This window comes from Struthio camelus, chromosome 2 (genome assembly GCF_040807025.1).
Source record: "Struthio camelus isolate bStrCam1 chromosome 2, bStrCam1.hap1, whole genome shotgun sequence".
In the NCBI taxonomy this organism is placed as follows: Eukaryota; Metazoa; Chordata; class Aves; order Struthioniformes; family Struthionidae; genus Struthio; species Struthio camelus.
Window position 1 is genome coordinate 135,984,947 of NC_090943.1, and position 15,081 is coordinate 136,000,027.

At 40.6% G+C, this 15,081-nt stretch overlaps 1 protein-coding gene across 7 annotated transcripts in view; it reads right to left on the reverse strand.

The window, feature by feature from the left end:
• FAM110B (family with sequence similarity 110 member B) overlaps positions 1–15,081 on the reverse strand; it is a 120,899-nt gene that overhangs the window by 21,441 nt on the left and 84,377 nt on the right. The window contains exon 1 of one of the 7 annotated variants that reach the window (XM_068932658.1): positions 7,433–7,606. The exons of the other annotated variants lie outside the window; for them this stretch is intronic. The gene's annotated coding sequence lies outside the window, so the exon portion shown is untranslated. Of the gene's footprint in view, positions 1–7,432; positions 7,607–15,081 lie in introns of those variants that run through there. 7 annotated transcript variants of the gene reach the window in all.

Below are 15,081 nucleotides of genomic sequence, written 5' to 3' on the forward strand. Positions count from 1 at the left end.
AAGCAACTATCCTTACCTTTTCAATTCTCTTCAAAAAAAATTGAGAGAGGTCAGATCTAAACAGCACAAGGAAAGCTGACATGAGACTTCCAGAGGTCACAAAAATCCATGAAACTGAGCCACGTAAAACAAAGCAATTTACCTCCTGAGCTTTAGCTGAAGTTTTAAACCCCAGTATAAAGGCAGAACTTACATTAAAGCTAGACAGAAAGCAATGAAACCAAAATAAGAAACTGTAGACTACAGTCAGGCTGCAAAAAACATTAATTTCTTCAACATTTTTCAAGACAGTCATTCATAAGAGTTTGAACTATAATAACAGTCCTCTCAACACATTTTTCTACACCTTTGTTCTCTATAACACACCGTCGGCTCATTCAAATTTCTCTTTAAGAAAAAAAAAAGTTTTGCAATGTCTATAAAAACACTGAATAACGGCCAGGCAGCTGGCATAACGCCATTGCTCTTTATAATACTTTTAACAGCCTCTCTCATCTGCTGGTAAAATCAAGGTCACGTGAAAAATATTAATAGTCACTATAAGGAAATCTGAGGATCTTAAAATTAAATCTGTAGCTAAATAAATTCTAAACATTTTTACTATTACAAGCAAAACAACATGCAAACTGTTGAGGAAGAAGTGATGTTCCCTTTCAAAAATGACAGACTTGAAGAAATCCTTACGCAGGCTAGGTGCTAGCAGAATCAAAATTCTCCTTCCATCTGTGATGCCAGGAAGTTTTAGTAATATGCTACATTCAGAAGACGAATAAATAATATATACACCTTTGTAAAATGGGGCTGTGATCTTTAGGGCTAAGTATCACTGAAATGCAAAAGTAAAAGAAAAAATTAACCTTTTCCATGTCTTCCTGGAAAGCATCCCTATTTCTTCCAGCAGGTCAGCCATATCTCTTAGGTTACCTTATGCTTTTGAGGCCAAAAATGTACACTTTCACTTAGTGGGGCCAGAAAACACATTTTTCTCCAGCCAATGGTTTCTATAGTTGGCTGTTTGTCATCGAAGCATCCTTACACTGAAAAAGCACTATGCTGAAAGGAAAATCACGGAAGGGCTCAAATCACTGAGTACTGATACCATCATCATATCACTGATACTGAGATTTCAAAACTTAAAGATGCAAAGGAAGAAATGGACAACATATCTGACATACAAGCAAGAGCCCAGCAAGGATTTTAAAAGGGAGAAAGAGGTAAGCCTATCATCTAGATTCCTGATTTTAAATACATCTGAAGAATGAGACGCATCTGGCCTTGGATAACACGAGCAAAGGGACACCACTCATAACCCTTCCTCAAAGCCACTGCCAAGGATATCTTCTTCAGCAACCCACTACTGAGCAATACAGCAAGCTCAGCACCAGGGGTAAGTAAGCACATGAAGCACCATGGTGAGGATTCAGGGCAAGTGCTCCAATTCGTCCCATTTTTATTTGCTGGAAATGAAGAAGCTTGGTTAGTGAGTGAGGGGTGAGAGGACAACGCTTCCTACACCTCCCATGAAGCCAGAGGTGAAAAATCAGCCACTCAAAGTCAAAAAGCGATCACAGACATGCACAAGACAACAGGCAAAACTGAATGTTTCTTCATCTAGAATCAGAGACACAAGCCAACAACAGGCTGATGAGCCCAAAATCCATAGCGTTTCTTTCCCGTAACCAGGAAAAGGTGATCAGGCTATTTTGGAAAGGTAATTCTTCTCTTCATTACTGATTCCTTCAATTGAACATTGTCATGTATGCCAGTGCAACAGTAAATTTCCTCTCCCTCTGGGCAGAAAACAGTTCTTGTTAATGACGCTGTAATACTGTTCATTTGATTCTGTGTCACCAAATACTAAAATATTTGTGCTCTTCATGCACTCCATGCATTCATTTCCTCTAGTATGTTTTTTTTTTTCATTTCTTGCTGAACCTGGCTTTTCCTTGGATATTCACAACCCAAGAATTGCCAAGACTTAGCTTAGCTTAGACTGAGAGACCTGAATCTTAAAGCATAACTAAAATAAATAACAGGATTATTTCCCATTGCAGAAAAAAACTGAGGTGAAAGAAAAGCAGAATGCAACTATTATGCAACAGGCTTTGAGTATGTTCTCAGGCAACATCACACCAACCAAAAGCATCACAGTGCTTGCAGTCCGCCTTCTTTATGAAATGCTGAAATATATTTATACATAAGTAAACTTTCCCTAGCTGCTCTTTTTGCCTTCTTCCAGGCTGAATGAAGTCTTGACCCTAAACAGTATGACTACAGAAATATTGGAACAAGAAAAGTGAAAACGACAAATGCAACTTCATGTGAACTAGCCGGATGGCAACAAATCTTGATCAGGATACCAAGTACAAACATGAGTGCACACACACAAAGGAGCACTGTGTGCCTGAGCTGCAAGCTGGCCTAAGTCACAAGCTGGCCTCTGCGTTAAGTGAATAGAGAGGGAACTCAAAGCTGCAGTCCATTCTTCAGCGAGCAACATGGAGCGCATTTAATACCAGCAGGTGGTTAGAAAGCGCTCTGCGCAAGTTACATGACATGTAACAGCTTACTTGCAACATAAGTTTTTTTTTGAAAACAAAAATTAAAAATTGTGTGTTAAACACTTCCCAGTCGTCTATGTCAATATATTCACCCCACTGTTCCTTTGAAAAAATCATTGTAACATGGGGAAAAAAAAGAGATCCAAGGCAGTTACTGGGGCACAAAAGCTAAATGGAAAATTCTTAAGAGAATGAACATCAAGTCATCAGTGACCTTCACGCGCATGAATCATGACTAAACTTTGCTTCCTTTGGTGCTGCCAGTAGACAGTGACTTAAACTATATGACATTTTTACATCTGGATGTGCCACTTCCTCATCTCACTCAAAAAGCGTACCTGTCGTTTCCATGATGGAATCCCCTATTACTTCACTTGCACAGCTAAAAAAAAAAAAATGTAGTAATTACGACTGACACAAAATATCAAGCAGTCTCTCATCCTGAGAGTTAACACTGAACAGTTGATCTAGTATGTCTAACTCTACTCAGCTTTGCTTAATCTAGTACAAAAGAAAAACAATTTTTGAAACAAGCAGCTGACATATTGATACAGTTGAAGCATATCTGAAGTATATTACCTTGTCCAACAGTTACTATAACATAAAATAGATATAAGAATATATCGTTAAAACCAAAAATTAAAACAAGGTTTATCATATGTAAACATAACCTCTGCTCCCAACTGCTTCCTCTGTGCAAACAGGGAGAACAGATCATGCACATAATTCCTACCTGGGCCCCAAACTCTGCCTTTATATCTTGTTGATTCACTTTGCAAAAGGGTGCATAGTATGTCAGATTCCAAAAGGCGCATCAATTGTGAGCAACATTTCTTTAACAATGGATCAATACTGGATCAGTATTACCGTATGTTAGAGAGGGAGAGGCAGATCCAGTTTCTTCAGTCAATAAGAAATAAAAACATCCAATCATGTTATCAAGCTACTTATTTTTAATCTGTGGTCAATGGTTCTTTGGCGAGTAGGTGGGTTATTCCAGAGGAATTCTCAAAAAAACACACCTATGAAAAGCTAATATATTGTCCAAAGTCTTATATTCTCTATTTAAGAATCCATGCATACATTAGACAACTTTTAATGGTCTGCACTTCAAAAAAAAGTTGAAATTTAGTGCTCCACACTATGCATTCCAGAATATATACGTACAATAACTGCATGTGGCTTTTCAGCTAGAAGTTAATGGAAGATATCTTAAAAAATAAAACTTGAATTGATCTGGTGTCTTAGCTCTCAAGTGGCTAATCTGGATGTTTACGGTATGCCTGATCACATATTTAAGATCTTTACAAACAGGTATCTTCTAGGTCAGCACTTACAACATGTGACTCACTAAGATTCAGAAATTCTATCTTGAAATTATTCTTTTTTTCTCCCTCAGTGAGAAAGTTTTGGACATTTCCCCATCTACACTATGTTCAGTACTTTTGAGAAAGAGAAGGGCCTTTGCAGAGGCTAAAAGCAGATTCTGGGCACTGAGCCAATCTCCAACTGTGCTTTGCCCCACTAAACTGTATTTGGATTTGCTGCAAGAGTATACAGTATCTGTACAAAGGCTCTTGAAACACCAGAGGCAAGCTAATCTGAAAAAAACACGGAAGCAGCAGTAGATACAGTGTTTAAGCATCATTTTCCACTTCAACCATTAACAGAATATAATTTACATTTGAATTTTTGCTCTTTAGCAGCATCCACCTGTCTTTGTTGGATGTTTGCATTTGATTGACATAGAATTTTTAATTTGATACTATCCAATAGGTTCTAAGCTCTTCAGGAAAAAGTCAGAATCAAGACCTACTGAATAATGACAGATTTAAGAATGGATGTGAAGAAAGAAAGAAAGAAAAAAACTAGGAAACTAGGAAACAATGACTGCCTTTTTCTTTTCTGTACTTACATATATTATTTGGTGTCACAGTCTAGTGTGCACAACTGTGTGAAATGGGTTTCTGGGTCTTCTCATATTGCTTCCATGAAAATCCCACTTTTTCTGGAGACGTTGCAGAAAAAGGTAGAGAAAAACGACAGCTGAAGAACAGGTGAAGGTGAAAGTGGAACCAAGCACTGGGATATTTCTTGGATGCAACACAGGAAGGAGGGAGCAGCGTCTCTTGCACATGGTGTTGGGAACCACACCAGGCGCCCAGCACAGGACAAACGTTGACACATTGGAGCAAGTCTCGGGGCTGGAGCACACGACATGAGAAGATGCTGAGAGAATTAGGTTTGTTCAGCCCTAAAAAGAGAGGGCTAAATAGCGATCTAATTGCTGCCTATAGCTACCTAACAGGAAGGAGCACAGGCTCTTCTCAAAGGTGCACCAGCAGGGGTAGCAATGGCCAATACCTGGGACATGGGAAATTCTGACTATACATAAAGGAAAAGTCTTTTTACCTCGAGAGAGGTCAAACACTGGAACAGGAACCCAGGGAGGCCTGGAGATACTCAGACCTCGCCTCTACAGGGCTCTGAGCAACCTCATCCAACTCAACCTGCTCTGAGCCGCAGGATGGACTAGGTCCCGTAAGGCGGCCCTTCCAATTGACGTGATTCTCCAAGTCTCATCTTGCTACCTTGGTTTCAGGGGCTAACAATACCTTTGCCACAACAGGAAACCTTCCAAAACGTGGAAAACAATTAACATATATTAGACTGTACATGTTAAAACTCATCACCACAGATATCCATTCCACGCTATCACTTTTTTTCCATTCTTGAAAAACTAAGAAATCTGCTTCTCAGTATGTGCTGTACTCTGTACCTCTATATTTCTGCCTCTTATTCCTGTCAATGATTTAGCTCTCCACAGCATACAAATAGGACGGAAACCAACAGAATATGAGGCAAAAGAAAAGGGGGTACCTACGTAGAATAAATGCGTGAGCTTTCCTTTTTTTGTAGTGGGCGCCTATAACATATTCAGCAAGGCAGTTTAGCTAAAGGGCAGTGCTGTGCAGGGTCTCCATGTAGGCAGCATTTAGGAATCAGCTGAGGAAACAGCTGAGAAGGACAGGAAGCTGCTGTCAATTGGCATTTAACTTTTGGTAGAGGCTAAATAGGAGGCTAACAAAATGTATCACTCTGCGCAAGCCTTCCTGGCATGCTGTAGTATGCAAAATGCTACAAGAGCCCCAAACAGACAAAGTGGTGATGCTGGCATGAAGGGCTGGGACAAAACTAAGTGGCAGGTACAACAAATCCTGTTATTTAGCAGCTGTCTTGTCAAGGGAGATTTTCTTACACCACAAAGCACACACTAGGCAGTGAAATTACAGAGGATCCTGTGCACAGTTCCATGGCATGCGTCACATACTGAACAACCGGTTTGATAATAAGCAAAAAAATGTATAGGAAAGCATACCGATATTCCTTAGTGAGGCTAAGTAAGGTTTGTTCTGCTCTCCCCTAACGCTCCTGCCCACAGTGCCTTTAGGAACATACGAACATCTGCAGTGATACAACTCCGAGGCAGTATTCCTAGCAAACTTTGAGCGACAGGTATTACTAGTCACAAGCACTCATCTTTTCTATTTAGTGGAAATAGAACATAGCATTATTAGAAAGTGACAGAGAATACACAAACTAAAGCAACTAAGCAAACCCACAGGGAAACTGGCTGACCGGAAAAAGTACATCCTGCAAAGTAAAGGCGTCAGCAATCTAAAGACTCCGAGACATGCAACTCTGCTCCCTCCGTTCCGTTTTCCTTAAAGCAGCACTTTTTCTTCCTTATCCCAATCAAATGCAAACTATACTTTAAAAAAATATCCACCTTATTGAGATGAGCAGGATTTCATAATAAAACTACTGAAATCAAAGTGCCACCATTTGGATCTTCGTCATGTTGCGACTGGCAAATACTGATGGGAAAAGAGTCACTGCAGAACTACCCCAGTGGCCACACGTAAAGACATTCAGCGCAAGATCTCAAGGTCTGGACTCAGAGTTACCTTCTCTTCTAATTTCCAGTGTGATCTTACTTTTTATTTATATTCTATATAAAATATGAGAATGAAGCAAACTCTGCATTTGTGACATCAATATGCTTATTAATAAATATCTAAACAGCTTTATGCAGTCGATGTTGTCCATGCTGCATGCAAATAACAGTATTATAAGCACGTTTTAAGGTCACTGAGGCTTCCCAACGGTGTCTCTGTGCTGCCAACAATCTCTTCTCTTCCTCAGTTTATTTTCTCATCAAGTTATTTATGCTGTAATTATCCAAAGGGATTATTAGAACACCACATTAGGCTGTTCCTGAATTGAACAATAAGAAATACTTGATACCCAAGGAATTCTTTTACTTTAATTGCTATGAAAGAATAATTATAATTAGTTCATATCACTGCACCTTTGTTTTCAGGTGCCAAGCATTATTACAAAGAGTTCTGATACGTAAGTTATTATTTATGTATATACAATAATTTACTTAAGAGTTATGGTAAGAATTAATGCGGACATGATAATTATTAATTTTCTACTGATAAGTTATTTGCATTTGTAAGTTTTACCTCAGCTACAAAAGCAGCATACCTACCCTCTACTAGACTCCACAGCCGCGTTACTTTCATTCCGTAATTCCCCCCCTCCCCGCACCACCACCAAATTTTAATGGCAAAAACAAAGCACCACATATGTAAAATGCTTCACTTAGGAGTCACTGCTTTATAAGTCACAGGGACAGTATAGCATTCGCAGTGCACGAATTACAAGCCACTAAACCTAACTACTGAGTCTTCCTTTAGGAAACTGCAATTGTAAGGGGGGGCCAAAAGCAGCAGACACCCTCCGAGCTGGCCCTGCTGCCTAGCCTGGGGCTGCAGGTTTCGCAGTGCTGACGCACGGCTCACCTGTCACGGTGGGACTGCCCCAGGACCCGGCTGCCTTATTACAACGGCTCTCGGCACAGCTGAGCGCTGGAGCACTCACTTTGCAAATGTGCTCGTCCCTGTTGCACAAACTAGTTCACTTCCGGCAACGAGGAACAAAGAGAAGCAGCTGAACTGAAGGGCGCTCCTCGCTCTGCCGTTCGTACGGCACGTCAGCTTCTGTTCCCACCTCCCACGACAGCAGATCTTAGTCGCTTCACAGCTAGGGGAACAGAATATAGTCCTGCGAAATTACAATGCCATTTTAATGCTACCATTGCTAGCATTGTCCTCAGACAATAAAATGTTCTGATCGTAGTCACTGGATGACAGCAGTGAATACACACTGAGTCACCTCGCAGTGATTTAAACAGCACAACGGTGTGAACACATGTTCTTTAGTTAAATCCACGCACACAGGCACACAAACAAAAGTAAAAAAAAAATCCCTCTCTCCTAGGAATAACTAATTTTTTAACACAATGCAAACGCAGTCCTCACTGCTGCACTTCTATAGCCCGAATGAATATGAGGCAGAGGGCTTTAATGGCACAACTCCTATTCTTCTGTCTGGTAACAGACAGCTACAAAAAGCTATCCCTGAAGAGTCATGTCATTAAAAATACACTAAAAATTTGATTTTATTTGGTTACCTCCACAACAAAAGCAGAAACGGTAACCGGAAGCATGCAGTGAGCATCAAGATGCTGACAAAGAAGTTTTAGGTTTCCCTCCTCCACGCTTCAAAACTGAACAGCATCTCACAAGGTGGTGGTGGGGGGGGGATCACTCAGATGCTTTCTTGCCATCTGACAAGGTAACTCAGTTAGTGGCTCATGTTTAAAATAGGAGATATCCAGGAGATTTCAAGTTGAAGCACAGAGAGGTATCTACTGCCCAGACCTTCATTCTTATCCCGGGACATGCTGTGCTGCCAATTCACCACATATTGATGATACCAATGCATATTCAAAAGGAAAAAAAAAAAAAGGCAAAAACTGCTCTGTGTTCAACCTTATCCAACTCTATGCCCCTAACTAAACCTACAACCATGAACAGAAATTGAACAATGTACAATATAAATAAAACTACAAAAGGCGTAAAAGGGTTAAATAAGTGCACAATTTTTTCATATTGAGGTTGTGAACCTACCCTCAACAGCTTGCCTTTACACTTCATAAAAGAAAAACCTTCTACATCTAACGATTCTAATATACAACCAAATATACTCATTATAAAAATATTTTACCATTATGGACACTCCCAAAATAGGACACTTGAACAAACTGCCCTGCCTGCTGGAGGACGATTTCAGTGCAACATAGATTCAAAGCATGTAAACGAAGGCTAACAGAGTATTCACACCACCAAAACTTAAGATATCTCTATTAGGAGGCTAGCCTTTCAGTGCCTCATATATATAATTTAGTAAGAAGCTGAGCTTCCTCTAAAAGGAGCTCTGGTACACTCAACTTGAGCTCCTGGTCTTGCTTGGCCTCCTAGAGGAACTTCTCATCCTCTCCATGGGCAGGTAATATACAAAATCTAGGGAAACCAACCCTCTGACTGTTTGGAAGTTTTAAGTTAAAGTCAGACAACATCAGTACTTCCACACCCCTGTGGAAGTTACCCGTTTCCTAATACTGCTAAAAACCATGCAGCATGCAACAGAGTTCCTCTCTAGTATGGGGTCTGACTATAGTAAGAGTAATACTAATAAGAAGACTTATTGAGAATATGGAGGATATCTGAAGAGGTTCAATTTTCACAGGCAAATCCCTCCTCCCCCGAAACAACAGTATCTATGGGAAAGAAATGGGATAGTCTTGCCTATATATGAGCAAAGCTGCAGACCAAAGTTTCTTAAATATCAGAGACACAGACAATATCTAAAAACATGAAGAATCACTTCTCTCTCCATCTGAATCCTTATGTAACCTGCTACAGTCGCTGACACAGAACAACTTTCGACAAACAGCCAGTGCACTTTAAGCTGCGTTTAAGGCAACTTAGGAGCTGGATACCAGGAGCTGGCAGTTAGCCACCTCTTCAGGGCCCAAAGTGACAGGAAACGCTACTGCTAAGGGCTGCTTTTACCCTGTATTTAACTCCCCTTTTTTCTCCTGGCAGCTCTCTTGTCCACCTGCACAATCCAAACCCGGTTATCTGCTGCGGCCTGCACAAACATGGCATGACACAGTTTCTCTCCCAGCGGTCGAGTTACATACAAACTCAAAATACCACTGCGTGTGGCTGTCCAAAACACAGAATCACAGAATCGTTTAGGTTGGAAGGGACCTCTGGAGATCATCTAGTCCAACCCCCCTGTTCAAGCAGGGTCACCTAGAGCCTATTGCCCACAGAATCAAAACGCAAGTGCAAAAAGCACTGCCACGGCTTTCTTGAATGCTGGGGTTCCCTCCGGTCTCTTCCGGCCCTGCAGCGCGCTTGGCGAGGCTGCACACTATTTCGGTACGACCCTGCGGACCACCTCGCACCTCATGGCCTACAGAAACATGGGAACGGGCACTGTGGAGGGAAATTTGTAGGTCTTTGCTCCAGGGTTACCTCTGCCCTTATCTTTACAGTTCTCAGACCGATTTCCACCCCCAGCAGCTGTCCGAAGGTGGCCACTCAAAACACCACTTGCAAGTCACAGGCAAACGGGCTGCCGCTTTTGCACGCAGCATCCCAGTCGTTTCAAATTAGACGACTGAGCCAGAAACTACCGATCGAGCACTGAACAAATCTGGTATAAATTACAAAGGGAACCGGTGTGGAAATTTAGGATCATTTTAATACAGTATTCGCGAGCCAAACTTTTAATTGGTCTCACATCACTACCACAAACTGAAGGGAATAAATTTTCAGAGGAAGATAGTTATAACAGTCCTTCAAATTAAACGACAGAGCACAGTATCCTAACAGCTATGCCTTAGCATTACTCACAGCCAGTTATGTCTAAATCAAGGCCTTTATTTCCAATCAGACGGTATAACTGTATAAGGGTTTTCCTTTTATGTTACCAAGCAGACAAACACTGCAATGACACCATGCAACAACTTACTGTAAAGCAGCACAGCTTCACATCAGACAACGCAATCTCTCCTCTCCTGCTTAACCTGTGCTGTTTTTTAAACATGGAAAGTCTCCCAGTGCACACAGCAGCAGTCCTCCAGAAAAGCTGCCTTGCAGTGACTGCAAAGTTTATCCTTTGTAGCTCAGGCAGAAGCTTGTGCTCTATGTGAAAAAGTTATCGGATACACGATGTTTCACGTTAAATAATTAGGCCTTTCTTCCAGTTCCAAACTTGGTGCTTTAAATTTTACTCTGTAGAGGTGGGTCTCGTATTTCTGCATTTTTTCCCTTCTTTAATCGTCAAGGTAAGCATTAAGACTTATTCAAAAAAAAAAACCTCAACAACATGAAATTTTGCTAAAAAAATGTCTGACAAGACGAAACGCCTACAGCATAAAAATATACTAAGAATACCAATTTTTTAGTTCACAAATTCAATCCTAGAGTGACTTTTAATGGTCTACAAAATTTTAAAGCCTTATAAAGTCAGATTTACACCAGAAATTGAAGCAGACCCTCACTACAGCCAATGAAGCACCACTATAATGCAAACTTTACAAGTGCCAAATCTGAGTGAATTCTGAAAATCAGCATTTCCCTATTTTTCAGATGTAAGCTCTTACACAGAAAGCAGTTATCACAAGAACTGCCTCCCCTCATGCCATGAAGATTTTCTGTCAACTGTTCTTGTGAAATTAAAAACGACAAACCGTCTACTAAACCACTAATTCCATGAAACTTTCCTAAAAGCAAGAATACCCTTCTGTGTGTTCTGGTTTAATATACGGGTAAGAGAAAAAGGGACAAGATAAAACAGGAATGAGTACATACAAAAAAGTATGAAAATTTGAAGTTTCATATTTTGAAATGTATGTATGGGAGAAAAAAGATAAAACAAGACAAATCTGACAATTTCAGAACACAAATTCAGGCAGTACTGACATGTAACTTAAGTGAACAACTGTTTAGTGTTTTCTATTCTTTCTTCCCAGCTTCTCTTTGATTTCTGTATTTACTATAGGAGCAGATAAGAATAAGTTAAAAGGTATGAATTTACACCCATTTTCCAGTTTGTGTGAAGGTGAACAACTACAGGTATTTCAGAAGAAACCCATGTCAGTAAACGTGTGCATCACCTAAATACACATGCATTTTTGTAGCATCTCTACAGAAGTATAATAAATTGAAAAAAAAAAGTTGTAGAATTCTGTATGTGCTGCATTTGCACAGTGACAGGCCAAATTTCATAGGTGTAGTGGATTCCATCTTTTTCACGTGACACCATACACCTGCAGTGAAGGGTAAATATGTCCTAGACAGTTAGTAAAAATTTCTGTAGAAGTCCTTGATCAATTTTTTATAATATCTTACTAATTATTGCAAAAGCAATTTTTTTCACTTCAATTCATTTATCTTCTTTCATTCACCATCAGTTAGTTACTATAGTGGAAAACTAATAGTTGAGATGCCAGCATTGCCATTAATTTCCATATTGTCTCAGAAAAATTACTTCAAATTTGGAAAGGGACCATTAAAAATACAGACTTTGTTATATTCCGTACATACATTATGTGTATATAGTATTTATTTATACATTTTAGCCTGAACACGAGAAAATCGCTATTGCTCCTTTCCTTCCCAGCATGCCCTCTGATTCCTGCAAAGCATGAGGAAGCTCTTAACTGAAATGTCATTGTTTATGACATGAAATATTTTAGCGAGTAAAATGTAACGTACCTCAGGGCAGGAGGCGATGAGAATAAATGAAAAATATCAACGTATGCCAAAAATACTGGCAAAAATGAAGAACAAAACCAGGTCACTAAAGAATGCAGTTAGTTAGTTCCCAGATTAAGATAACGAAGAATAAAAATAACGGAGGACCAAAGGATCAATGGAGGATCAAACACTTCTAGACCAACTCTCAGGATTTCTGAAATCACAGGATATCAGATTTTGTGGAACTTTTCACTTTTTCCACAGTGATACAAGCCTCCCTTCCCCCTAGCAATCCTCCTTTCAAGCCCTGTTCTGGATTGGCTCCAGTGAAAGGGAAAAGCACAGACGAACTAAAACATGTAACCAAAATTAAATTCACTGCAACACTAGAGGCACAGGGAAATAAAATCTCAGATTGCCAAGCAGATAAACCAGACACGTCAGTATGTTTTTGCCATCCCTGATATAAAAAGAAAAAAACGTGTCAGCAAAATCCCATATAAACTCTTGGAAGCCCCTGCAAGGATGCTGCTGCTTGTCTGAACTGCTCAACCACTGAGAAACTTCTGTCACCTCGGCGGGGAGGCACACACCAATCCCTCACTGGCGTTGTGTTCAAAACCCATACCAGAACAGCCAAAAGAATTTTTACCGGCTAGATGGATCTTGCAAAAGAAATGCTGGGTCATCCCAGCGTTTATCCCCTGTTCAAGAGAGAATTCTAGGATCCCTTCTGTGGAGAAAAGACATCATCACTGGCGGTCTGAAAGGACCAAAAAAAAAAAAAAAAGGAGCATTTTGCATCCGGGAAGTAAAACAAAATCTCCCTCTGTGTCATACCTGCACTTTAACAAAAGTGAAATAATATATACTTCAATAAGCTACCTTTTACTTTTCCTTCAGAAAACCTCCTTGGCTTTTCTGTTCTGCTTTTTTTTGTTAGCAAGCATCACGATCGGTATGTGTGGGGGCTGTTGCCAAGTGCTCCTAAATCTTATACTCCTACACCTTGCACGTGTTTGCCCGTACTCAGGCACGCATAAAAAAAATAGTGGCAAACTCAGACAACCGTGACACGGAGGATGCACACAGCACAGCTGACTGCACGTTGACTGAATTTATGCAGACTGAGAAGATACTTTCCATCGTCAGTGTGTGCAGCACCAAAATGCACGATTAGAAAGGACCTCTCTCCAAAAATAAATCAATAAAAATATTTAGTATTATTTTGCCTCTAGGCAGCTTCCCGTTTCTCTTCCCACCCCCAAAAAGCTACTGTGCTGCTTTTGTCACTCATTATGACTGCTCATATAGACAAATACAGTGATTGCATGCTTGCTGTAGAAGTCAACCAACGGAACAGCTGAAACGCACTCCAGTTTATTACCAAAATGCAAGCGACTGTATTTTTTCAAGCTAGTCAAGTACAGCTGATCTTTTTCTGCATTTCTTTCACTTGCTTTCTGCATTTCCCTCCAGTCTTTTCTCGATTTCTAAATTACAAGTTTTAGTACATTAAAATGACAGAGATCTGCTCTTCAATAAAAACATCTCTCATATTTGTAATTGCTGAATAAAAATAGTCTGGAGCTCAAGGAAGCCGGATCAATCATGGAATACGGAACATTTCTAAGTTAGGTCACTAGTTTAACCATGATCTCAGAGAACGACAATTGATTTTTGTGGTTTTTTTAAACATTTTGTTCTTTTTCTGTTGACCTATATAAATAAAAAATATAACAGTTCCAATGCAATTTAAAGAATAAAATTAGTACAGAAGATATTTAATGGAAAATTTCAGCAAAGGGCCTAAATAATCATGAATTATTAACTTTTTCTAAGTTAGCAGCTGTTGCCAGAGGTTGAAAGTGCGTTTGCCAAATATGGGGGAAATACTAAAATTGCAGGCATCTCCCTCCATCCTTCAGCTGAGCTGCCTGTCCATATGACCTGGACGTTAAATGGGGACTGACGGCACGCAGAGATTTTCACCGTGTGAGGAAAAACGGAGCTCAGCCAGCAGCACATGCGATAAGACTTATCTCTGCTGGCGGCTGCAGGCTGCCTTACCAGGGCCTCAGCTCTGCACTGACAAATGCTGGGGCGGTGAGGGTGGGGGTCAGTGCTGAAGCTGGATGTATCTAATAATAAATACAGCACTTAAGGCATCGGGGCTGTCAAACTGGCAGCTTACATGCATTTCTGCAAATGAGTGGACACAAACCTATTAAAAAGAATAAAATTATTTGAGGAAGCAACTGTTTGCTGCAAGAACACAAGAAACATAGTCAGGCTCTGTACTAGTCAAATATACACAGCTGCCTTACTCAAAATAAATGACTTCAAATATGTTAAATGGTGGCACTCGGCTGAAGCATGGACTGGCCTTGCTAGTATTTTCAGTAACTAACTCAATCGTGACAACAGTTCTTAAGAGACACCGTGGTTTTGTGTTACAGTCAGTCTTTTCCACAGCCCCTTCCACCCTGACAAATCCTGAAGTGCCTGCAACTACCTTGATCTTGCAGCTTGCTTTGGCACGAGCAAACCCTGCTGGGGAAACCCACACGGGTGGACTAGGAGAAGCAGGGAAGGTCCAACCCCTCCAACCCCCCTGCCCTGCATGATGCTCCCCGGAGGAATGGCGTTCAAGGGCTCGCCCAGCCCAGCAAGCTCGCTTGGCTGGTAGGCAGTAAAACACTCCTGAGCAAGATCTAATGACACCAAGGGCAAATTGGAACCACCAAACAGGATTTCAGGAATGGTCAAGGGAATGGTGGTCAAGGGCCTGGGAGCCCAGGTCATTTTCTCCTCAGTCCTGCCTGTGAGGGCGA